This window comes from Choloepus didactylus, chromosome 3 (assembly GCF_015220235.1).
Source record: "Choloepus didactylus isolate mChoDid1 chromosome 3, mChoDid1.pri, whole genome shotgun sequence".
Taxonomy (NCBI): domain Eukaryota; kingdom Metazoa; phylum Chordata; class Mammalia; order Pilosa; family Megalonychidae; genus Choloepus; species Choloepus didactylus.
Window position 1 is genome coordinate 161651096 of NC_051309.1, and position 25888 is coordinate 161676983.

At 35.9% G+C, this 25888-nt stretch overlaps 1 long non-coding RNA gene across 1 annotated transcript in view; it reads left to right on the forward strand.

Moving 5' to 3' along the window:
• Positions 1-25888, forward strand: part of LOC119529918 — a 320458-nt gene that overhangs the window by 238605 nt on the left and 55965 nt on the right. Inside the window, exon 5 of the long non-coding RNA XR_005215972.1 lies at positions 25133-25212. This is a non-coding gene — a long non-coding RNA (uncharacterized LOC119529918). The remainder of the gene's footprint in view (positions 1-25132; positions 25213-25888) is intronic.

A 25888-nucleotide genomic window follows, 5' to 3' on the forward strand; every position in this document is an offset into this window, starting at 1 on the left:
GTCCTATAAATAAAAGATTTAAACATTGTAAACTGTGTTTGTCAAAAAACTAAAAAAAACCCAGCCCCACATCTGATGGATCAACATTGTTAGCTAGTGTCCATTCAGCACCTTACAAAGGTTCTATTTTAACTCCATTGGTGAAAAAATGTATTATACAACATCTGAATGGTTTTGGAGTACCAGCTTTCTAGCTTGTGCCTGAGTGTCAGTTTGTTCCCATCAATACCAAGGAATTAGTCTAGTAGTTCAGAACTGATTTCTGGGGTCAGGATCCTGGGTTTGCATCCTGGCTCAGCCACTTACTATGTGACCTTTAGCACAGTGCCCTCCATCTGTGTGCCTCAGTTTCCCTAATTATAAAATGGGGAATATAGTAGTACCTATCTCATAGTCATTGAAAGGATATGAGTAAATATAATATATTTAAAACAGTTTGTGGCACATAGTAAATGTTCTGTATTTTTAACGTATTTTTACTGTTACCTGATCAGAGAGAATTATCATAATATAAAGTTGATGAACAATGAGAAGGAAAGGGTTAGGCTCTCTCTGGCTAGTGCCCTTGACATGGCTGGAATTTGGGGAAAGAATGTCCCATTGATGGGGGCTCTACCAAATAATGCTTCCTCTTCTTGTTGCTTGGGATCAATCTTGGAAAACTGAGAGGTGGAGGAGTATATTATTATGTCCCTAAATGCTGGTGACCTAAACAGAACCTTCAGTTCTTTTCTTATTGGTAACATTCATTCCCAAATGAATCCCTCCTCCCCCATTCCTGCCCCCGCAAACTTGCAATTCCCACATGCCTCACTGGAGCAATACATGTGCCAAGTTTGAAATTTTAAAATTCAAACTCCTATAATTTTTTTGCATACACATAAATTCTGGCAAATTTCTATGCTGGTTAAAAAAAAAAAACACACACAACACATTTTTGCTCGTTGGAATGCTATTATCACTCCAAGCGATTTAACAGATTTCTTCAGCCTTTCTAAATGTAATTCATTTCTGAGAAGACAATAAGTATGAAGAATTTCTTCTTCAAGAGTCATGCAGGGGTAAGTTTAGAAAGTACTGACTTTGTGCACATAACACAGAAAAAGTTTCCTCCAATCCATAGCTTGTTATTTTATATATTCCTCTTTGACAACACTTCCAATGATACAACAGTAGCCTTGACAAAATGAAGAATGAATTTCAATTGGAAGCCATAATGCTAGTGTAATCCATTGGGATGGCTAGTTTGTTCTTTGTGTTAAAATGGCTATGCTAAGGTACCCAGTTATTCAATCAAATACCAATCTAGTTGTTGCTGTGAGAGTTTTTTTTTTTATTATTTGTGTATTTCCAGTTAATTTTGTACCATTGTAAATACATGGATTTTAATGAATAATACATAGTACAATACATAGTATTTTAATATGTCATATAAGTTTTTATCACTTTACAACTTCCTTTTCCCTCAATGTTCTTGAGCTTTATCTACGTTGATAAATATATACTTTAGGTCATTCCTTCTAATTACTTTATAGTATTCCCTTAGATGAATGAACATCATTTTATTTATGCATTCTCATTTTCATAAATAATTAAGTTGTTTATAATTTTTCACTACCCTAAATAGTGCTCCAGTGAATATCCTCATACTTTTCATGTGAAAGTTTTTTTAGATGTGGTTAATATCTACAATCAGTTGACTTTAAGTAAAGGAGATTATGCTTAATAAATTGAAAGGCCTTAAAAACAAAACTAAGATTTCTCTGAGGAAGAAGAAATTCTGCTTGTGGACTGTACTGACAGCTCCTGCCTGAGAGTTTCCAACCTGCTGGCCTGGCCTATGGATTTCAGACTTTCCCAGCCAGACCCATAAGCCCATAAGCTAATTCCTTGAAACAGGAGATACATATCTATAATATATAATATATAATATATAATATATAATATATAATATATATGTATATATATATATTTCCTCCTGGTTCTGTTTCTCAGGTAGAATCCTGACTGACAGACACATCATCCCAATCATGATATGAAATGCAAAATGCAAATTACGCTGTACTAAGACTTTCTTATATAAAATACATCAGTGCTATTTATTTTGAGAAGAATGTCTTAAGCATCAGACATACTTGGTGTTTAACTTTTCATTGAAGTAGCATGCACATACACACATACACATAAGAATAATATATATTGAACTCATCTGTGTAACCCACATTCAGATCAAGAAACATAACATGACCTACACACCAGAACTCACCTGGTGCTCCCTTCTCAACACGCCCTCTCCTCAAGAGTAACCAGTGCCCTGACTTTTTTTAAAATTCAGTTATATTGAGATATATTCATAAACCAGATAATCATTCACAGGGCACAGCTGTCCGCAGTACCATCATATAGTTGTGCATTCATCGCCACAATCTATTTTTTAACATTTTCAGTACTCCAAAAAAGAAAAAAAGGAATAAGAATAAAAATAAAAGTAAAAAGAACACCCAAAACAACCCATCCCCACTCATTATTCATTTACTTTTTTTGTCCCCATTTGTCTACTCATCTGTCCACACACTGGATAAAGGGAGTGTGAGCCACAAAGTTTTAAATAATCACACAATCACACCATGTAAGCTACATAGTTAATACAGTCGTCTTCAAGAATCAAGGCTGCTGGGTTGCATTTCAACAGTTTCAGGTATTTCCTTCTAGTTATTCCAATACACTAAAGACCAAAAAGAGATATCTATATAATGCATAAGAATAACCTCCAGAATGACCTCTCGACTGTATTTGAAATCTCTCAGCCACTGAAACTTTATTTTGTTTATTTCGCTTCCCCGTTTTGGTCAAGACTTTCTGAATCCACGATGCCAGGGCCAGGCTCATCCCCAGGAGTCATGTCCCACATAGGGGGGAGAGTGCCCTGACTTTTTGTTTTGTTTCATTTTTTAAAAAGCTTAATGACGAACAGAATGTTTTTATAAACTCAAAGTTATCTCCCCACAAATCATTTACTAATTACAAAAGGGAAGACAGTAATTTTACAGTTGAGAAACCTGGCACAAACCACCTTAACCAAGTGATTGCTGTTGACATCACCAACAGTGGGACAAACTGACATTATTTACCTCCTAATATGAGAAGGACTCAATGGCACTTCGGAGATGTTCCTACCAAAAAGGAATAAGCTGGATCTATTCATGAGGAAATATCGGACAAATGCAAATAGAGGGATATCATTAAAAAAAAAAAAATCTAACCTGAACTCTGTACAAAAATGTCAACATGGAGAAAGACAAAGAAAGGCTGAGAAACTGTTCCACCTTACCGGGGACCTAAGAGGGCAAACAATTAAATGCAGTGTGAATCTAGGCTGGATCCTTGACTGAGGTAAAAATAGTAATAATAGTAAGAAGAATTTTATTGGAACAATTTATGAAATTTGAATATGGAACTTAGATTAGATAATACTATTGTAACAATGTTAAATTTCCTTAGTTCAGTTGTACTGTGGTTACAAGAAAAATGTTCTGGCTTTTAGGAAATGCACACTGAAGAATTTTGGAATAAAAGGTCGCCTTGACATCAACTTACTTTCAAATGGATCAGAAAAAATATATACATTACATAAATATAGATAAAGAGAGAGAGAGAGGGAAAAGGGGGAGAAGAGGGAAAGAATAATAAAGCAATTGGGGTCAAAAATGCAAAAAAATAATAAACTGGCATATTTGAATAAAAGACTCTGACAGTCCCTGGTACTAATCTTGCAACTTTCCGGTAAAATTGAAATTATGTCAAAATGAAAGGTTCTCCTCTTATATCATTTTTTACTTCTGGGTTATACCTTACTTGATCATGATGCACTTTTGTAGCTGTTCTTGTTATTGTTTTAACATTGCTGGGACTGCCCTGACTTTTAGCAGCATAAATGAGTATTCAGGCATAAGATTTTAAGTATGTCTGAGTAAATGTGATTTAAGGATAGATGTCATCATCTTGAGGTCTTAGGTGATGTCTTGAAGCAAGGAGACACTCTAGTTATTCAGAGGTTGCTATTTGTAAGGACCCATTAAAATTTAGAGAAAACTATGAGTTATTAGTATTTTTAAATCTTAGTCACTAGATGGTTTTTTTTTTTTTTTTTTTTTTTTTTTTTTGTGTATATAGACTCTACTCCAATTAATAGTTAAAGGAAGTTAAGTCTAGAGCACTGGATTTATTAGACATTTCTGTCCTCACATGTTTAATAATTAATTCCCTAAATACCGTGGAAGTTTATGTTTCATTTCAAACTTCAAGCCACAGGTATCGTAGTGGCCTTACTGCATGTTCTACCTTTTCTACAGAGATGCATAGATCGACTTCTTTGCAGAAAAGGGGCTTTCTATGAAATATGCCATAAGATAATTTCCCTCTTGTTGACATTTGCAAGATCTATTATTGATAGCACTTTGCCAACTTTGGGAAGCTCCCCTAGGTTTCTGCTGCTGTTTCCTAGTATTACCTATGTAACCAAGCCATAATTACTCACTGGCAAATTAATTCACAGGAAATTTCCAAGTCTTGCCCATTATTTAATTAATTAATATCAGAAGATTCTATAAGTTAATTAACATCTCTTTAGAACTTGTATTACAAAATTTCTACCTCAGTGATGGGAAATAGGACTCCCATACCCAGAAGACCTTGTGGAAAGATGGATCCTTGAGAAATGAAGCCAGGAAAGGACTCCAGATTTCCTTTGTGCACTCTAGTAAGTATTATTTCCTCTGGCCAGAAATCTCCCAGGCACCTGTTATAGCACTCCCTCTCTTAGTCAGTTTGAACACTCAGTCCTATTCCTCCCTTGGTGAGCATTACTCAGTTCTATATTTATACCACATCCCAAATCCCTTACAAAATATTTCACGGCATTTGATTTACTGACATGGAAAAAGAAGAAATGGATTAAGGAGAATGGAAAGCCCTTGTTATAATAGCCAGGCCAATCTAGCTTTTAAGCTGGGGATGAGAACAAATCAGATTAACCAAGCTGTTGAGGTTTTCTATCTTGATAAAATGTATGTATTTATATCATAGTTACATATGCATGTCTTCTCTTGTCTACCAAGCCCCAGGCTCCTATGAGAAAGACAACTGACTAATAAAGTTTTGTTTTACCCCATTTACCTAAGGCAGGTGCTCAATCAATATGTATTACATAAATCTACTACTCCAAACTTGTTTCTCACACATTCCTCCTTACCTCAGGTGCAGGGCAAAATTTCATCTTTGACTCCTCCCTCTTATTCCTTAAATCCAGTCTATCAGCAAACCCTAATGGCTCTACCTTAAAAATATTTTCAGAATTTGACCATGTCTCACAAGCTCCAAAGCTACCATGTTCTTTCTCTTGGATTCTTGTGATTGTCTCCCAACAATAGACACCCTGCTTCACTCTTGCCCTCCTAGAGCCTTTTTTCAACACAGCAGCCAGATTGATCCTGTCAAACAGTTGAGTCAGATCATGTCACTCCTCTGCTAAAAACCCTCCATTGGCTTCCCAACAAATACAGAGAAAAATCCAAAGTCCTCACATTGTCTGCCAGAGCCAACATGAGCTGGCAACCTTATTTCTCACAGCTTTTCTCTTCCTCTAGCCATACTGGCCTTCTTGCTATATTCTCAGGGTTTCTTCCCTGGCTGTTTCCTCTGCCTGGGACACTGTTCCACAAATTTCACTTCTCACTCCCTTCAACTGTGAGTTTCTTGGAAAGACCTTCCATCTCCACCCTATCCAAAACTGCAATCCCCTCCACATCCCTTATCCCCCTTTCCTGCTTATTTTTTCTCTGTAGCATTTATTGACACCTGATATACTATATATTTTGCTTTTTATCACACAGAATGAAAGTTCCAAGAAGGCAGAGAATGTTCTCTGTTTTGTTCTCTGATAAATCCCCAGCACCTAGGATTTTAAGTATTCAAATTATTTGTTGAGGGATCCAGGCCTCACCACTTCCCTTCGCCACCCCTCCTCTCCCCTCCCCTTCCTTTCCCTTATTTAGTTTTATTTTCTTGATGTTTTCTCCAGTTTCATGGCTTTAGTTACCACAGGAAGTAGAATAACTTATTTAATAATTCTTGGAATATAAAATATATTAAGGCCATCTGTTCTTATTGAGAAAAGGAGCTAGGCAACATAGAAATAAAATGTTATTTTAAATAATTGGTGATTACCATATGGGGCTTATTCCTACTACCTACAACTTTTCTTAGTCTCTCTTCATTTCTTGCCTTGACTTATTAGAATAGTCTCTCAGTTGTCACCTGTAACGTATGTATGGATATCTCCAACCTTCTCTTCACACAGTTGCCAAAGTGATCATATCACAACCATGTTAAATGTAGTTCAGTGGTTTCCTGTAGAGGGAGAGACAATAAAAATGATGATGATGATGATGATGATGATGATAAACATGTAAAATCAAGTATTTTAAAATCAGAATGAGCCTTGTTCTTAAAGTCAAGCATATGTTTCCTATATAAATTAACTACATCAAGAAGGCATTCTAAAGAGTACCTTTTTATGTGTGTAGATAATATCTCAGTTGTTTGAAATATATTTCTTAGTTGTGTCAAAGGCCTATATTGTCATTAGAACTTTTAAAAAATTCATTTTTTTAAAGAAGGTGGAAATAAAACCAAAACTAATCCCGAGGACCATGATTCATTCCCGTAACTCTTAGGGCTAGTGCTAGAATGGCAGTCTATAGCTTTGGTTTGGTCAGCATCTTCTTTGCTAATAAAGTCATTTATGAAACCCATTTTAGGCTGATGCATTTCATTGGTAGATTACATAGTATTTTAATTGTGCAGAAAATGGATAAATTTTCTTGCAGGAAATACAAAAATTAGAAATGTTTTCCAAATCTTTCCATACTTGAGTGACATTCTTTACTGGCCCAAACTTCTTAGGCTAATTGATTGTCTAAACAAGACCTCAGCCAACCTTCAGAGAGCAGCTGTTTCTGAAATAACAGAGACTGGCGAGTGAGGGAATAACTGTGGCTTTAACAGGCATGCATTTGCTTTCCACCACACTCTAAATTGCTGTCTCTGAAAGGGTTGCTTTTGATGTCCAAATGCATCTTGTTTTCTCTTGGTTAAAAAAAGAAGAAAATACACCCCTATTTCTTAGACCATGATAACACAAAGCAGTCACTGGAAAAACTGGCAATAGTGAATAGAATTCCTAAGAGGTTAGCCACTGTGACTTGGAATTGTTTCCTGAGAAATTCAGTAATGCCTGTTACAGTTTGGAAGAGATTCCTTTCCCCAAGTGGCACTCCAGAAGCCTTGCTGTCCATTTCAATTATAAATCCTTAGTCTTCTCATCACAGACTCAGGGTTGTAACTGACTACTGGGAATTTCTGATCAAACCAAAAGCATTTGTTGAACATGAAAAAACTGCTCACACTTGGGACTGAAATTAAAATATCATTTAGTAAATCAGAGTGTTAATAGCCAAGGAATCTCATAAGAGAGATAACTAGTATCTTACTTAATATCCTAGAATTTAGGAGCTGGAAGGGAACTTAGTGATCATTCACCATAACCCTTAGTTTTACATATGAAGAAACTGAGGCCAAGGGAAATTAAGTGTCTGGCTCAAGGTCACATTTGACTAAAATAGAATTTCAGTCTCTTAATTTCCACCAAGTACCTATTTCATGACCCATAATTCTCTTTGACTTTATCTGACTTTTGTGAAAGAGGAAAGCTGGAAGCGTGATCAAAGATCTTAGATGTTTATTTTCCTTCTTTGACAGTTCTCCATTCACCAGTGGGTTGGTGCAGGGTGGAGATGGGGTAGGGGACAACTGTGCAAATTGAGAAACATGGAGACAATATTACTTCACTCTAGTGTATTTAGGAATGTTACTGTTGCAGTCTGAGTGAAAACTTGAGGTTGACAGAATTATGTTTCCTGGAAATAATTTAAAATAGATAAGAACCTTTTGGGGTCTCTCTAATGGCAGAAAACATGAGGGTGTTTTGGATTGCTATTTTTGGTCATTGTGTTTGGACATGTTGGGTCACTGTCAAGAGGCTCTGGGTTTGTCATGATGTCTGGGTTGTCAATTATTTTTGGTTATGGGACAATTACTATCAGAAAAAGCATGAACCTGAAAAGCAAACTTAGAAGACCCTTTGAAAAGACCTTATAGACTGAATTTTTAGAATAAAGGCATTTACCATTTATGGCCAAGGCACTGGGCTTTTGTAGATAAACCGATAGGAAGTGGGGTGAATATTTTTGTAGGCTTTTATGCCTTCAGAGTTGTAAAATGCAGAATCAATCTACAAAACACAGGTACTGTTGAGAATGGATGCCCAAAACTGCTGCAGTATGTTATTGTATCTCCTGCGGGCCCTGGAGCTGTCTTAGTACGTCAGTTTCCCCATGGTCGGCAGTGAGGCTGACTCTGCACCAGGACTTAGGTGGCCTTTTTGATAAACAATTTCCCTAACTAACCCTGAACATTCATATTTGATTGTGTTTTATCCATGTTGTGATGATTAGTATATCAGAGAGTGCCGGCCACATGGTAGGTACTTAAGTGTTTTACAAATAAATGAAAAAGAATTGTGGATTTGGGTTTAATTCAGGAGGGGATTGGGAACCAAACTAACGCTGGCCATGGGCATGATCCAGGGTTGGACAATCTCTCCACAGTGTCTGGCTCAAGGTCTTATGTGGCAGCCAGATCCTCATGGGTGTCACTTTTTCCTACATTTCTTTTCATCCAGTTTGAGGAAACAAGAACAGATTACCCATCAAACCACCAAAAAATGACCAACAATCTTCTGTGGTGGCCTGAGACTAATGTTTTGATGTGTAATAAGAACAGATAAGATATTGAGGGTAATCTTAATGATATGGGAATGCTCACGAATGACAGTGGTTTGTTAATTTTCTTGTGACGTGGTAGGAGCATATTGGGAGCAATGAAGTTGTTTCAGGATATTAGTTTTTCCTATTCCTTTGCTTCATTTTGCCTGAAAATGTTTTTTCTTATTTTTTGATAAAGTTAATAAAATAGATTTAGGGACTATTTAAAAATTGAAATTGTAGTGTCACCAAATATCCAGTTTCTACTAGGTTCAGTTGTTTTTTACCAGTATTTTTTGAAGTCCTACTATTTGTGAAATAGTTGACTAGACTATAGTCACAAAACTTCCTTATGAGAAAATCCAAATGAGAACCTGCTTTATATTTTATTTTAACTGGAAGAGTTATTTGGAAAGAGTCAAGAGAATCTGATTTCTTGGCACTTTCTCAAACTTAATAAAAATAATAAATTGATTCCTATTTTACTATTTTGAGGTAGCTCTCCTCAATTGACTGGTTTAACTGATATTATTTGGAACTATACTGGCCCAAGTATGTTAGTATTGGTGATTATGAAGGATCTCAGATCCCATATAAATGTAGGCAACACTGTTCAAAATTTACGTCACATATTGTAAGTTATTTCAGCATTTAAAGAGTTGATTTGTTGGAACATCTGATCTCACTGGAAGGAAGTGCTAATACAGTTAGAAGGATTTTCAAAGCAGAGAGATATCAAGCTCAGTAATACCTCATTAGGTGCAAGTGCTTTGTCTGCAGGGAAGAGAAATTAATGGTATTTACATCTTGAAACATTTGTCTTAATAGTTCAGCAGTACAAACACCCTGACTATACACTAAAATTCTCTGTAAAAGTATCTTTTCCTGGGCTGTGGTCTTTGACCTTCTTGTAGTGGGAGCCACTTGCAAAGTTCAAAATTGTTTGGATACAGTATTAAACCATGGCCAGTTCTGTGTGGTGAGTAGGTTGCCTTGGAGGAGTGTAGACTGAGGGAGGGATAGTGTGAGCTGAGACACATGGCTGGGCAAGGATACCGGTTAGGTGGCAGAGATCATTAGGAATTCAAAGAGTGTGTTTCAATTCTTTCTAATTTTACATTCTTTATACTTTTTCCTTTTTTTAAGCTAGAGGGACGATTGCATCTGCTGGCCAAACCAAAGAAGTCTTTCACTTTAATACCAGACCATGGCAAATAGTGAAGCCTGGTTTTGAGAATGACCTGGCTCACTAGGGATTAGGATCCCTAATCTCTAAGGGTTTACAAGAGAAGACAGATGGTCTCAGTATGTCAAAACAGCTCCCAGTAAAATACTTTATCAGGAGATACTAACACTGAATTTTGTAATCACAGAACAAAACACAAACAAAAACCCCACTATCTTTAAGGACCCAGGACTCATCATCAGAAGCAAAGCTAGCTGAGAATAATCCAACCATATATGGTCATCTCATATGTAGAGGCTCTACGGTGTTAAATTGTTTCTTACTAGTGAGACTGAATGGAATCTGGCTGGGTACTCTGAGCCTGAAAAGGGTGGAGATATGTTGGAGTTCTCTGGATGGGGTTTGTATTATTTTTGCAAGCTGTTTGGTAGGTTTGAAATTATCTTAAAATAAAAAGTTTAAAGAAAAAAAAGCATATGTGAGAATATCTATTCTTCATTTAATAAGGGCTTTTCCAGATTAGCACTTTTTTTTTTTCTTTAGATGGTGTCCCCACCCGGTGAAATTTAAACCACTGGCACATTTATACAGCTAACCACCAAATTAGAACAAGGATAGGGCCATTTGCATCTGAATAGTCAAAAGTAGCCAGAGATAATAAAATAAGCTCTAACATAACAGACCTTTACTGGTACTGCCTACAAAATAGCATGCTCTTCCCAAAAAGGTGAGACTGTTTCTGATCTGGTTGTCTCCTGGGCTCTTATCTAGTCTGGGTTCAGCACTTCACACTTAAGAATATCACCCTCATTTGGTTTCATGCTTCGACCCATTACTGTTAAAACAAAACCAGATGACAAGTTAGTTCATGGGTTGGAGAGCCAGTTATTTCTAACTCATAAACTCTACCCTGACAAAACCCAACTTACAAACAAGGAATCAAGTGGAGTCAATGTCTAACCACACCCTGAACTTAATCTCCCATATCATATGACTTGGAATTTGAAGCCTGAACAATTTGTTCATTTTTCTTCCAAAACCTAGTATCTTTAGTAGTGCTACTCTATTTCATATTTTTCATATTTTCCTATAATGGAACATCTAGGGACAGTCTCTTTGCCTTAGATTAATGGGGTTGGCCAATAGATTGGTGGAGGTAAAGAGTACTTCTTTGTTAGCTTGAGGATATTTGCTGCTCACCTCCATGTTTTGCTTTTAAAGTGCAGGAGTGTAATTAGATAACAAGTTAAAAAAAAAAAAAAAGGAAGGTTGTGGATGGAAACCATATCTAGAATTTATTAAGTTTAAAAACAACCATCCAAAACATAATTTGCATGGTCAGTGCTTGAAAGTTTACAGTGATTTGAATATATTATTCATTCATTCACTCCCTCACTCATTTACTCAGTACTCATGAGCACCTACTGCAAAGGCAGCACTGGGCTGCCTTTTAGTTCTCCAAACAATCCTGTGAATTGGGTGCTACCCACATTTGAGAAATACCATGTATATTTCAATGGGAGTCCTATGCATTGCTTTATGATGGGGTTGGTCTGTTCTGTTTATTCAGTCTTTCTTGGGGCTTTAGGATTAGAGCATCTTTGAGGCCAAGAGTTTGAAGCAATGCTGTGTCTTGCACAGATAGCTGCACACTCCCCTTCTACTAGGATCACAAGACAATAGATGCTTCATTGTTTGGGCTTGGTTAGCAGACATGAGGGTTAACCAAAAAATACTTTGTGCAGCAGACAACTATGGATACCATGTATACTAGTAACTATGTGAAAAAACGAAAGAGGTTACTAGAGGAGATCTCGTCAAAGTATTTAAAAGGAACTAATAAAATTTTCCCTGTGGTCCATTTAAAATTAAATCTACCTCAATCAACCAAAGTAGTATTTATTGAGTCATTTCTGTGGGCACTATGCTAGGCATGTTAATATAAATTCCAGTTGCAGCAAATATTATTTGATTACTTAGACTTAGATCATAGTAAGAGTCCCACTGGCAGGTAATTATTGGTATATTTGACCACTCTTTCTCTAAACAATTCCTAGAGGGCAGAGGCTCTGATTTCCATTTGTGTCTTCCCAAAATTAGGCATAGCATTTGGGACCTCATAAGCATTCAGTATAAATTTGTTGTTGCTATTGTTGTTGTTGTTTTAATATATGAGTGGCTAAATCTTGGCTCCATCAATCTGAAGCTCCAAAGATTATTTTTTTTGCCTGCAGGCAGCTACATTCAGAAATCACTATCTAAAAGGATGCTTCTTCTATGCATATTATTACTAAAAATCAAACTCTATCCACTTAATTCAACTTCATTGGAGAAAATGGATCAGCTGTTTTCAGTCTTTATATTCTATTGAATTCAAGGAAATTCTATGTTCACCAAAAGTTACTTATCACAAATTCTCAGTAAAGAAAATTCAACTACTAGCAAAGTAAGTCTATGATTAACTGCATCATTTGGCCATGATGTTGGAACCCACTACCTACTTTCTTATGTTCTTTTTTGAAATGTCTCCAAAATGATGAAAGCTGAACAGACTATCACATTTCGCCTTCAAATAATTTGCTACCAGAAAAAATTTTTCTTGGATTGATGGAATGGATTAAAGCAGAGTGGTCAAATGGAGAAAGACTTCTTAAAAAGTACCCCCCCCCCCCAAAAAAAAAGCACTCAACATCGGAAATTCATAAGCATTTCACACCCTGAAAGAATACTACTGAAGTACCATTTCCACTATCACAAGACTGTGGCAAGAAAAGTTCTTAAAGTTGTAGCTATTGGTATTTTCCCTTTTCCTATTTGGTTAGACCAGTGCACTTGGAAAGATGAAGAAGAAACTTACTACTGCTAAATACTATAGGCTTCCACAAAAAAATATCTCAAATATGATATTAACCTTAAACTTTTATTGATTCCTGGAATGAAGTTGAAGACTTGTAATATAAAGGGAGGGTCAGTTGTGAATCTTGTAAACATTGTACTGGTGACAGACTTTGTTACATGTAAAAAGAAAACAAAACAGCTTCAGAACATTTCAAATCTTTTGCCTGAACAGACATAAATGAAGAGACTATCATCCTTGTAGCTATGTGTTATGTATTCAAAAGCCCATTTCCATTCATGGAAAAACATAATACCAGAGTTCATTATGTATTTATGAAAAACAAAATTACCTAGTCATAAAAATCCAAAGCAATATGTTTGCTTATATCAGTGAGTAAAATTAATACAACATTTTGTATAACAGTTCATTTGTTCTGACATGGTTTTGAATTTCAGAACAAAATGTCAAGAAGAGTTATAAATGGAATATGAGACAAAATTCTTCAGGTAAATTATTTTCTCTATAGAGTCATAGGAATCAATTACTTATTATTCATGAAAGTGTTAACACTTCTAATATATACAGGAGGCTTTCATCTGGACTCATTTACTCACCTACAGGGCATGCTCCTCCTGTAAACGTCAAGGCCCATTACTAGTGCTGGCGTTGCCTATTAATAACTGGATATCGGAGCAGTGCTTCCAAGTGACATGTTTAATCTGCTTTTGATTAAACCCAGTCTTCAATTTTTCTTGGATAATATTTCCTTGAATCATGACTTTGACTATTACGAGTGACAATCTTACTTTTCTTCTTTCACGTACTTGTAAATTTGTCCCTCTTCTGTAAAAATCCCTAGAGATGTAGTGAAGCTTCAAGGTAGCCAGGCATCAACATTCCCTTCCCAACAGGTAAGGATGGGAAAGGCAGCTAACTTCCCACCAGTGTGATAGAACCTGGTAGGCTTACTCAATTTCTGAACTTACTGCTGCTTCCAAAGCTGTTAATTAGTACCAAATATAACAGCTTGTGGCATGATTGGACTCTTGTTCAACACAAATAATCATTAGCTACTAATGACTTTAAATCACTGTGAACAAGGGAGAGATTGACCCGGTGACATAAATGTTCCAGTGGATGCTTAGAAGCTATGTGGTCTCTTATAATGGATGGTAGTCTGGGTTGAGACTAGAACTGTTTTCTCCCTTAGATGCAGAAATAATTTCTTCAAAAAAATAGTGTATCAATTGACTTAATTTTATAAAGTAGTATTTTACCAGATGTAGTGAATTACAATTCATGTCATGCAGAAAAAAAGCCATACAGGAAATGTAAGAAGTGTTTCCTATAGATTTTTGTTGCATCTTTGTAAGTCTTACTGAACATTTTATTTTTCTTTCCATATTGGTAGGATGGTTAGTTCTTCCCATAATCTGTAGATACTGGGTCACAAGATTGGCTTGACTGAAAGTGGGGTGAATAAATGGAGCTGTCAGTGAAAAATGACTCCCTCAAAACAGTTTGGAAGATTAAGCAAAAATGATGGTTCACTGATGCAGTTCTTTATGTATTTTATATGTATTCAAAATTTTGTATAATAGTTATTAAATTTATAATTATAATTATATCTAGAGACAGACCTAGAAAAAAACCTTAAAATATACACCAAAATTAAATAAAATAGAAATTTGATCTAACAAGACAAAGGGGTAGCAAAAGGAATATAAGAAATAAAAATATAAGAAATATGAAAATATGAGAAATAAAGTGTTAGGGACCTCCCAAAGGTATTGCTAAATACTGTTATTATAGTATATAATTAATTAATATATATATAATTATATATATTAAACCATTACTAAATGCTTTAATTATTTGAAACTGTTAGCGCACCTGACTTGGCATGGGCTGGATCGTCATTGTCACAGGCTGGAAATAAGAGTCCTGGGTTCCATTTTTATTTTCACACTCACCTGTTACACAAGAGCTTCCAGAGTAGTAGGCTACAAAGAACCCCAAGTCAGTAACCCACACAGGAACCCTCAAAGGTGAAAAATTATTCTCACTCTACCAGTGTGAGACTGGGGAAACATGGTTGTCACCACACCTATCATTTGCTGATGAATATAAACACCAAACATTATACATACAGTTTCCAAAGTTAAATTTTACTCTTAGATGAACACAATTGCTACTTCCCTTCACTAAGATTCTCTTATAAACATTTATACATTCATTAAGAGATTATCACATATGGAATTAGTTAATTACTCTCAATAGGAAGAGCATCGGAGCAAATAAAGAGGGAAGGACGTGGAAATTTGCCTGACTTACTTTGGAATGAGAGTTTAGGAGGAGTTACAGAAGGTAAGTGAGAAATTTGCAGGTTTTTTAGAATTGAATTCAGTTTCTATGATATTCTTGGATGAAGGTGAGGTTTAGAATTTTTATGGTAACATTCAGTGCATGTTCTCAGCTTGAAATGTTTTATCCTAACTGGCTCAACTAAGTTGTAACTTTTCTTTACCAACTGAGTAAATTCTGCTTATGACTAGAAGATGCTTAATATAGTAGTAAAAACTTGTATTTATTGGGTTTCTGCCATGTCCCAAGAATTCAGTTAGGTAAATTTTCACACATATTATCTCATTTTCACAAAAAACCCAGTCCAAATTGATGGAAAAATTAAAAGCCAAATGTAAATACATCTCAATTCTCGTGAAGCATAGGGCTGGAACTTGGCAAAATTGCAGGTGTTTATCCTTGACAATCCCAGCCTCCCTTTCCTACATCCTTTCCTAAAACTTTGCCCCATGAATATCTGCTCTAAAGAAAGTAAATGATCTTGGTCATTTCCATTCTCTTGAATATCTAATCCACCTCAAAGACAAAACAAACAAACAAACAAACAAAACAAACAAGAAATTCCAATATTTATATGTAAATAAAGGCACTAACTTATTTTAAGATAAAGCCCTCAGTGCTCCTTCTGCATGAAAATCTGAAATTCTCTGAGACTGAGACTGATAATCAATGGTGCTTGCAAAGACTGAAAGTTACTCGTGGACCTGGGAAAAGAAAACATGCTTTTCCAGGTATGGTTAAAATTATAGAATCATGTGTCCAGAAAGAGTCTACAAAGATATTTTATTGTTTTTACCAGTGTATTAGAATTCATGAGAGAAACAAGAACTGACAGGATATATGTGTGTGTGTATGTATATGTATATTATTTATATATATACATGTGTATATATATGTAGATATTATGAGATTCATTTTAGGAATTGGCACACGTGACAATAGGGAATGGCAAGTCTGAATTCCGTAGGACAGGCTACAGATTGGGAATTCCAATGAAAGTTCCAGTGAATTCCCTAGGAGAAGGTGGCTGGCTGAAGTAAAGAGAGAAAATACAGAGATACTATCTGACTGCCAAAACCATCGGTTCTCCTTTGAAGGCCTCAACTGATTGGATGAGACATCTCTCATTGCTGAGGGCAATCTTCTTTGTTGATTGTAGATGTAATCAGTTATATATGCAATCTATTAATGATTTAAATCCATCAAATCCCTCACAGTAGCAAGTAGGCTTGTGTTTGCTTGACCAAACAACTGGACACCATAACCTATCAAGTTGACACATGAACTTAACCATCACAACCAGCCTCAGGATAAAAAGTATAAAAGTAATTGACTAAATTACTGGACAAGTAATTGACTAAATTAGTGGACAGGGTAAAACCACCACCAGTTTCCTTTCTTCTTACATGGATATTACGGAACCCAAATTTGTGTGTGTGTGTGCATGTACATTATTTGCAAGAAAAAGCAGAAAAAATGCAGAAGACCACCAGCTGACACTAAGTGATATTATGCTGACAAAACAGAATCTGAAATTTTATTAATGTATAGCCCTTCTTTGGATAAATCTTCATCAGATTAGAGTCACACAAGAAAACTGAGGTAAATAGCTACATAAAGTTATGGGCTATAAGAGAATGGGAAAGAAAAACAAATAAAAAAATATATCCTAAAATATTGTTTCAAGACAGGCAATGAGTGCCATAAGAAGCCTAAGGTGGAAACAAAGCAATGGGTGTAATTGGATAGCAGGACATTTGATCAATCTTGCTTCATGAACTGGTTTGGATCTTATTTTTATCTTTGAATTGAGGATAATTTTTTAAGAGAGATGTGAGCCTTCTCTCTGCCTAGATTCTTGCTCTAGGATCAGCACTATACTTTCTTTTTAAACCAGGCCATGTAAAGGAAATCGGCAGAGGCTCCCCATGCAAACACAAAAGCAGGTTTTCATGCATCCTGTGCTATAGGTTAGTTAGGTAAAGGACTGCTGGCTTCTTGGGACAGGATGTAGTACCAGATATGTGCTAGGTTCATTACAGAGAGAGAGCTTGCAGCATCCACCAGGCTTACAGTCTGCAGTTATTAAATCCATTTCTTACTTAAGTTCTTTAAGGTTCATCACAGTCCTTCTCCGTGAAGTGACCTGATTCTTCTGTCATGAATATGTGGTGAGACTTGCAAAGCGTCTCTCGGTATAATAACAGTGCACTCTTTTCATTATTGTCTTTTTCACTAGGGCTGGGCATTTTTCCCAGCTGGCTCTTATTTGGCTCTTGAGAAATCAAGTCTTGTCCTGGCTCTGAGTATACTGCCCTATCGCTTTAGTGCTGTATTATTATTATTTAATATTTATGGATGTGACATCATAATCAAAGTGAGCCTATTGCCAACTTCCTTAACCTCATTTTGACAGTCTGCACCCACAGGGCTACAGATGTTCTGTGATAAAAAAGGTGCAGCTTTCAGCGAGCACTTCAGTGAGATGTCGTTAACAAGTTGCTAATTAGCATATTTTCTCGGCAGCCTTTTGGATAGTCTCAGGCTTCCTGTCAGCTTTTCTTCAGCATGCATTATTTTTTACATCTCTGAAGGACACATCATCAAAAGTTACTTCATATAACTACACCTGGAAAGAAAATGCCCAACCTTTTCCAGCAATTAAGTGTGGCCATTTCATTGCTGATCTACAATCTGGTAAAATCTCACCATTTCCTTGAGTATTGTTCTAGAATCCAGCCCATGAGGGTGTTATCACAGATATTTAATTTTTGTGGTAAACCTAATGAGAGCTCATGATAATTTTGGTGATACCTTACTAAAACTCCCTATCATATAATTAAACCCCATCATCCTGCTTTTAATTGAAGGAAAGAAAAACTGAACAGTAACGTCAACAGCTGCAACCACTTTATGAAAATGTTAAGACAGCATAGCCAAAACAGATACAGATTACTATTATGTAAATTATAAATGTACACACACACATCTGCAGCAATGAGAGTTTGCCTTGAAATGGAGAGAGAGATAAGAGAACTTAACACCTGCTTTACCATCAAGTCATATATAAAAATTAACACCTTTCCTATCTTTCCTTCTTCTATTTCCCCTACTACAGAAGTCCATGGAGAGTAACCCACTCTCAGTATCCCACCTCTGATACTTTGTTCCTTCAGCTACTATTTCCTTTGATAGCAAAGGTTCTGCCCTGCTCCCACCATAACTCCTAGAACTATCCTTCCCTATGACATCACATGGATATAAAACCAGCTACAAGAGTGCTGGGGCAGCAGAAGTTCTACCTATGCTTCAGTCCAAACCACTAGGCAAGGGACTATCTTCTGAGAGCTTGCCTCTCGGTTCCCTCTCCACCCTTATGAGACATCTTGCCACCCAAGGTCCCTATCTAGCTGCTGCAGAGCTCCTTATCTTCCTAGTTTATCTGCCTACCAGTGGAGCCCTACTCTGGGGCATCATCTGCTTCCAAGGGATGAAATGTATACATTTCCTCCTTCTTCTCTTCTTCCATTTATCTTTCCACCCTCACTCCCCTTTTGAGCATTATTGAATGCAATCCATATGCTAGATTCTTGCATTACTCATTTAAACAGATTGTAGTATCTAACCCTTATAAGAATCCAGCAAAGTAGATGCCATTATCCCCATTTATAGATGATGAAATTCAGGTTCTATCTAGGGAAGAGATTTATTCAACCTTACAAAGCAATTGCAAGGCAGAGAAGGGATTCCAGGCCTGACCTGGGACCTAGAATGCCTCTTTCCATATATTTCTGTTCAGTATAGTGCTTAGTTTTGAACAGATAAAATAAAACATTACCCTACCTATATTTTTTTGTTTTGTTTCTCTTGGTGTTTAGTGACATTTTAAATTAGAAAAGTGGTAAGTTTACAGAAAAATCATGCAGATACCACAGACTTCCCATATATCCCCTCCTACCCCACCCCACCCCCACAGTTTTCCCCATTATTAACATTTTTTAATAGTATGGTAACTTTGTTACAATTGATGAAACATTATTATAAATTTACTATTAACTATAGTCCATAGGTTACATTAGGGTTCACTTTATATGCAGTTCTGTGATTTTTTTTTTAAATTTTTATTCTGATTATATATATATGTGTGTATATATATATATACCTAAACTTTCCCTTTTTATCCACTTTCAATTATACAATTCAGGGGTGATAATTACATTCACAGTATTGTGGCTCCATCACTACCATCCATTATGAAAACTTTGCTATAACCCCAAACAGAAATTCTGTTCTGATTTAGCATTAACTTCCCATTCCCTACTCCCCCTGGCGACTGGTACCCTGTATTTTAGTTTCTGATTTTATAGATTTGCATATTCTAATATTTCATATATGTGAGATCATACAATATTTGTCCTTTTGTGTCTGGCTTATGTCACTCAACATGATGTCTTAAAGGTTCATGCATGTTTTAGCATGTATCAGAGCTTCATTCCTTTTTATGGATGAATAATACAGAATTCCATTGTGTGTATATATATATATATATATATATATATATATATACATACCTCATTTTGTCTATCTATTCATCTGTGCATGGACATTTAGGTTGCTTCCAGCTATTGGTAATTTGGAACTATGCAACTGTGAACAGTAGTATGCAAATAATTGCTTGAGTACCTGCTTTCAGTGCTTCTGGGTATATGCCTAGAAATGGGATTGCCAGATCATAAGGTAATTCTATACGTTACTGTCTGAGGAACTACCAAACTGTTTTCCACAGTGGATTCACCATTTTACATCCTACCAACAGGGTATGAGGGTTTCTATTTCTTCTCATCTTCTCAATGCTTGTTGCCTTCTCCTTCTCCCTTTCCTTCTCCTTCTTCTTCTTTGTAATAGTAACCATTCTAGTGGGTATGAAATGATGGCTGTGAATTGCAATCCTCAAATAAGGAAAGTTTTACTTCTTCCTTTCTAATTTGAATGTCTTTTATTTCTTTGTCCTGCTGAATTGCTGTGCCTAGACCTTTTAGTATGATTTTGAATAGGAAGGGGATAGCAGGCAATTTCAGTCTTTCACCATTGAGTGAGATTTTAACTGTAGGGTTTCTTATATACCCTTTATTATTTAAGGATTTTTCCTTCTAGTCCTAGTTTTTTCAGTGTTTTTATCAAGAAATGGTGCTGGCACTAGATAATTTAACTTGTATAATCAGTCTGTTTGAGCACCATAGGTGCATGGAGCTGTAAATGGGAAGTGGGATTTGGTGAGTTTCTACAGGCTGGGGTGAAATCCTGATACATCCCAGAGTGATATGCACAAAAAGTAAAGGTGTATTTGTGGGGCCCCCCAAGGAAATGGAGAGAAATGTGGAAATGTTGGACTTCCTCATCTGGGTTATTGCTGATTTTCCCATGAAAATAGAGGACTGCCAAGCCCTCGATCTGGGGCTTTCCCTTGTCAGGCTCGTTGCTGCAAGGGATGGGCTAAGCCAACATATAATTGTGCCTGGGAATCCCCCCCAGAGAGCCTCTTTGTTGCTCAAATGTGGTCTCTCTCTCTCAACCCACTCGACAGGTAAACTCATTTCCCTCCCCTCCTACATGGGACATGACTCCCAGGTGTGTGAATCCCCCTGGCAATGCAGGAAATGACTCCTGGAGATGAGCCTGGACTCAGAACTGTTGGACTGAGAGGATCTTCGTGACCAAAATGGGAGAGAGATGAAACAAAATAAGGTTCCTGTGGCTAAGAGATTTCAAATGGAGTTGAGAGGTCACTCTGGAGGGTATTCCTATGCACTATAGAGATATCATTTAGTTTTTAGTGTGTTGGAATGGCTAGAGGGAAATACCTGAAGCTGTCAAACTGCAACCCAGTGACCCTGATTTTCATGATTGTATAACTTTGTACTTGCACAATGTGACTGGGTGATTGTGGAAACCTTGTGACTTGCACTCCCTTTATCCAGTGTATGGACCTATGAGTGGAAAAATGGGGACAAAAATTAGATGAAGAAAAGGATGGGATGGAGGGGATGGAAAGATTTAGGTGTTCTTTTTTGCTTTCATTTTTATTTTGGAGCAAGGAAAAGGTTCAAAAATTGATTCTGGTGATGAATGCACAAATGTTTGATGTTGCTGTTAATAATTGATTGTACACTGTGGATGACTATAGGATGTGTGAATGCATTTCAAACTATTTTAAAAAGTAAATGAACAATGGAGGGGGAAGAGGGGGAATGGGATGTTTTCGATGTTCTTTTTTATTTTAATCTTTGTTTTATTTTTTGGATAATGAAAATGGTCAAAGTTGGATTGTGGTGATGAATGCACAACTATATGACAATACTGTGAATAGCTGATCATACGCTTTGAATGATTGTTATGTGATTGTATCTCAATAAAATTGCATCAAAAAAAGAAAGGGTGCTGTATTTTGTCAAATGCCTTTTCTGTGTCAATTTAAATGATCATGTGTTTTTCTTTTCTCCTTTGTTCTGTTAACATGGCATACTGCATTACTTTCTTATGTTGAACTATCCTTGCATACCTGGACAAATCCCGTTGATCATGGTGTATAATTTTTTAATTTGCTACTGGATTTGGTTTGCTAGATTTTGTTGAGGATTCTTGCATTTATATTAACGAAGGATATTAGTCTGTAATTTCTTTTCTTGTGATATTTTTATCAGACTTTGGCATTAGGGTAATCTGGCCTCATAGAATGAATTAAGAAATAATCCCTCTTCTTGAATTGTTTGGAAGAGTTTAAGCAGGATTGCTGTTAATTCTTCTGGAATTACTGGTAGAATTTACCTGTGAAGACATCTGGTCCTGAACTTTTCTTTGTTGGGAGGTTTTTGATGACTGATTCAATTTCTTTATTTGGAATTGGTCTGTTGAGTTCTTCTATTTCTTCTTACATAAATTTAGGTAATTTGCATCATTCTGGAAAATTTTCTGTCTTGTCTAGATTATCTGATTTGTTGATGTACAATTGTCCATGGTATTCTCTTACACTCTTTATTTCTGTAAGGTCAATAGTGGTATTACCACTTTCCTTTCTGATTTTAGTTCTTTGTGTCTTTTCTTTTTTTCTTCATCAGTTTATCTAAACATTTGTCAACTTTATTGATTGTTTTCAAAGAGCCAACTTTGTTTTGTTTATTCTCGCAATTGTTTTCCTATTTCATTTATTTCCACTCTGACCTTATTTCCTTTCTTTTACTTACTTTGGGTTCACTTTGATCCTCTTTTTCCAGTTCCTCAAGATCTAAGATAAGTTACTAATTTCAGAATTTTTCTTTTTCTAAAAAAATAGGCATTCACAACCATAAACTTCCCTCTGATCACTACTTTCACTGTATTCCATACATTTTGACATGTTGTATCTTTTTTGTTCACTCATCTCTTTGTATTTTTAAATTTCCCTTGTAATATCTTAATTCATTGAGTATTTGAGTGTGCTATTTGATTTTGATAAATTTGTAAATTTTTTTCAGCTTTCCATGTGTTAATGTTATCTAGCTTCATTCCATTGTGGTCAGAGAAATTACTTCCTATCATTTTCATATTTTTAAATTTATTGAGACTTCTCTTTTGTCCTAACTTATGATATATATACTAGAGAATGAACCAAGTACACTTGAAAAGAATGTAGTCTGTGGTTGTTGGGTAAAGTATTCTATGTATGTCTGTTGGATCTGTTTGGTTTACAGTGTTGCTCAAGTCCTCTATTTCCTTGTTAATCTTCTGCCTAGATGTTCTATCCAATATTGAAGGTGTTGTATTAAAATCTCCAACAATTATTGTAGAACTATCTTTTTCTCCCTTCAATTCTGTCATCGTTTGCTTTATATATTTGGGGCCCTGCTTTTAGTGCTTATATGTTTATAATTGTTAATCTTCTTGATGAATTGTCTCTTTTATTAATACACAATGTCTCTGATAATATTTTTTGACTTAAAATCTATTTTATCTGATATTAATACAGTCACCCAAGCTCTCTTTTGGTTACTGTTTGTGTGAAATATTTTTCCATCCTTTCACTTTCAACTAGTTTGTATATTTGGATCTAAGATGGGTATCATGTGAACAGCATATATTAGGTCATGTTTCTTCATCCCTTCTGACAATCTTTGCCTTTTGATTGGAGAGTTTAACCCATTTATACTTAAGGTAATTACTGATAAGGCAAGATTTACTTCTGCCATTTAAAATAATTTTTTGTAAGTCTCATACCTTTTTATTGTCCTTTATTCTTCTATTACAGCATTCCATTTTGTTTAGATTTTTTTATAGTGCATCATTTTGAATACCGTCTCCTTTCCTTTTGTGCAGATGTTTTAGATATTTATGTTTAACATGGGAATTACATTTAGGTCCCCAACTCTATTACAATTTTGTTTGTGTTGATATCCACTTGACTTCTATAACCTACACATACTCTATTCCTATATGTCTCCATCCCTCCCTTTTATGTTGTTCTCTTTACAGATTACAGCTTTATGCATTGTATGCCCAGTAAAAAAGGTTTATGCTTGTTTTTTATGCATTTGTATTTTAAGCCATATAAGAGGTAAAAGACAGCATTACAAATGGAAAATGCAATAATAGTTCCCAATATATACCAGAGGTCTTTATTTCTTCATATAGCTTTGAGTTTCTGTCTAGTGCCCTTTCCTGTCAACATGAAGGACTTTCTTTAGCATTTCCTGTAAGGCTAGTCTAAGGATAATGAACTCCCTCATCTTTTGTTTATCTGGAAATGTTTTAATTTCTCCCTCATTTTTGAAGGATGCCTTTGCTGGATATATTAATCTTGGATAACATTTTTTTTTCTCTCAGCACTTTAAATATATCCACCCACTACCTTATGGCCTTCATAGTTTCTATTGAGAAATTGGATGTTAATCTTATTAAGGATCCTTTATATATGATTCACCACATCTCCTTTGCTGTTTTTAAGATTTTGTCTTTATTCTTGGTATTCGACAGTTTGATTAAAATGTATCTCAGAGTCAGTCTCTTTGGATTTATTCTGCTTGGTGTTTGTTGAGCAACTTGGATATGTATATTCATATCTTTCATTAGATTTGGAAAGTTTTCAGCCATTATTTCTTCAAATATTTTACTGCTTTTTATCTTACTTTTCTCTTTCTGGGCACCTGTGATGTGTATTTTGGTAGGCTGGATGTTGTCCCAGGTTCCTCAGGCTCTGTTTGTTTTATTAAATTCTTTTAAAATTTCTGCTCCTCAGATTGGCACTATTTTTTATTTTAGTCTTTCTGATATATGTGTAGTGATAGCTAATTGTGGTTTTAATTTGTGTATCTCTGATGGTCACTAATGTTGAACATCTTTCTAGCTGTCTTATTGCCATGTATATTTTTTGTGTGTGTGAAAGATCTGTTCATATCTTTTGCCCATTTTCTAACTGCATTGTTTGCTTTGTTACTGTTGAGTTTTGTGAGTTCTTTATGTTTTCTAGATACTAGTTGTTTGTTAGATATGTGGTTTGCAAATATTTTCTCCCATTCTAGAGCTTGTGTGTTCATCCTCTTCACATGGGTTTTCATTATATTTCTGGACATTATTTTAACAATTCCGTGAGAGAGGGTGGAGGGTGGACACTATTTATTATTTAAAGACCATCATCAAGTTATGAAATAAACCACAAAGTCTACAGAAACCATAGACCCCATATCTAGGTCAGCAAAGCTCTTTTCTTGGCACATTGATAATAACAACTGATGGCAATATAAATTATTTGGGAACATGTCGTAACAAATTGTTTTCTATGAATTCATTTAATCATTCAACAAATGTTTATTGAGTGACTCTTTCCTGTAGGTCCCGTGCTGGTGATGGAATGGTGAGCACTACTTCCCTGGAGTTTCAGTCACTCCAATGAATATATAACTAAACCTGAGGTAAGAATTCTGAGGTAATGGAATATGGTACAATAAGAACTTTTAACAAAAGAGCTTAAGTTCTTCTTCGGAAATAATTCTTGAGTTTAAAGTTGAAGAATGAGTAAGGGTGAACTAAGTAAGAGGTGGAGGAAGAGGATAGTGAAGGTTGGAGGTGGAGGGGTATATTATGCACAGAGGGGATAAAACTAGTGCTAAGACCCTGTAGAGGGAGGGAGTATGGAGTGATGAAGAAATTAAAATATGGGCAGTAAAATGGTGTGTGGAGTGAGAGGGAGAGTGATGCAAGATGGGGATAGACTTTGGTCTTTATTCTGAGACTTATTTGAGAGCCTTGTTAGGTTTTAGCAGGGAGGACAACACCATCAAACTTGCATTTTGAGACGCATAGTCAAATGCAGTACAGACTGTGGAATGAAGGAGGAAAAAGTGGCTGTAGGCCAACAGTTAAGAGACTTCTGTGGTTATCCAGGTGAATGCTGATGGTGAATATTGATGGTAGCTTGAACCAAGATGTTTACAAAACACACTCTGTAACATTTTTGAAGGATTCGTAGTCACCTTCAGACAGAGAAATTGAAGACAAAAGTAGGAGTGCGTTTGCATGTAGAATTGGGCAGAGTGCCTTTCAGACACAAAGTAAAATGACTGCTGCAGGAGCAGTTTCTTCTTTGGG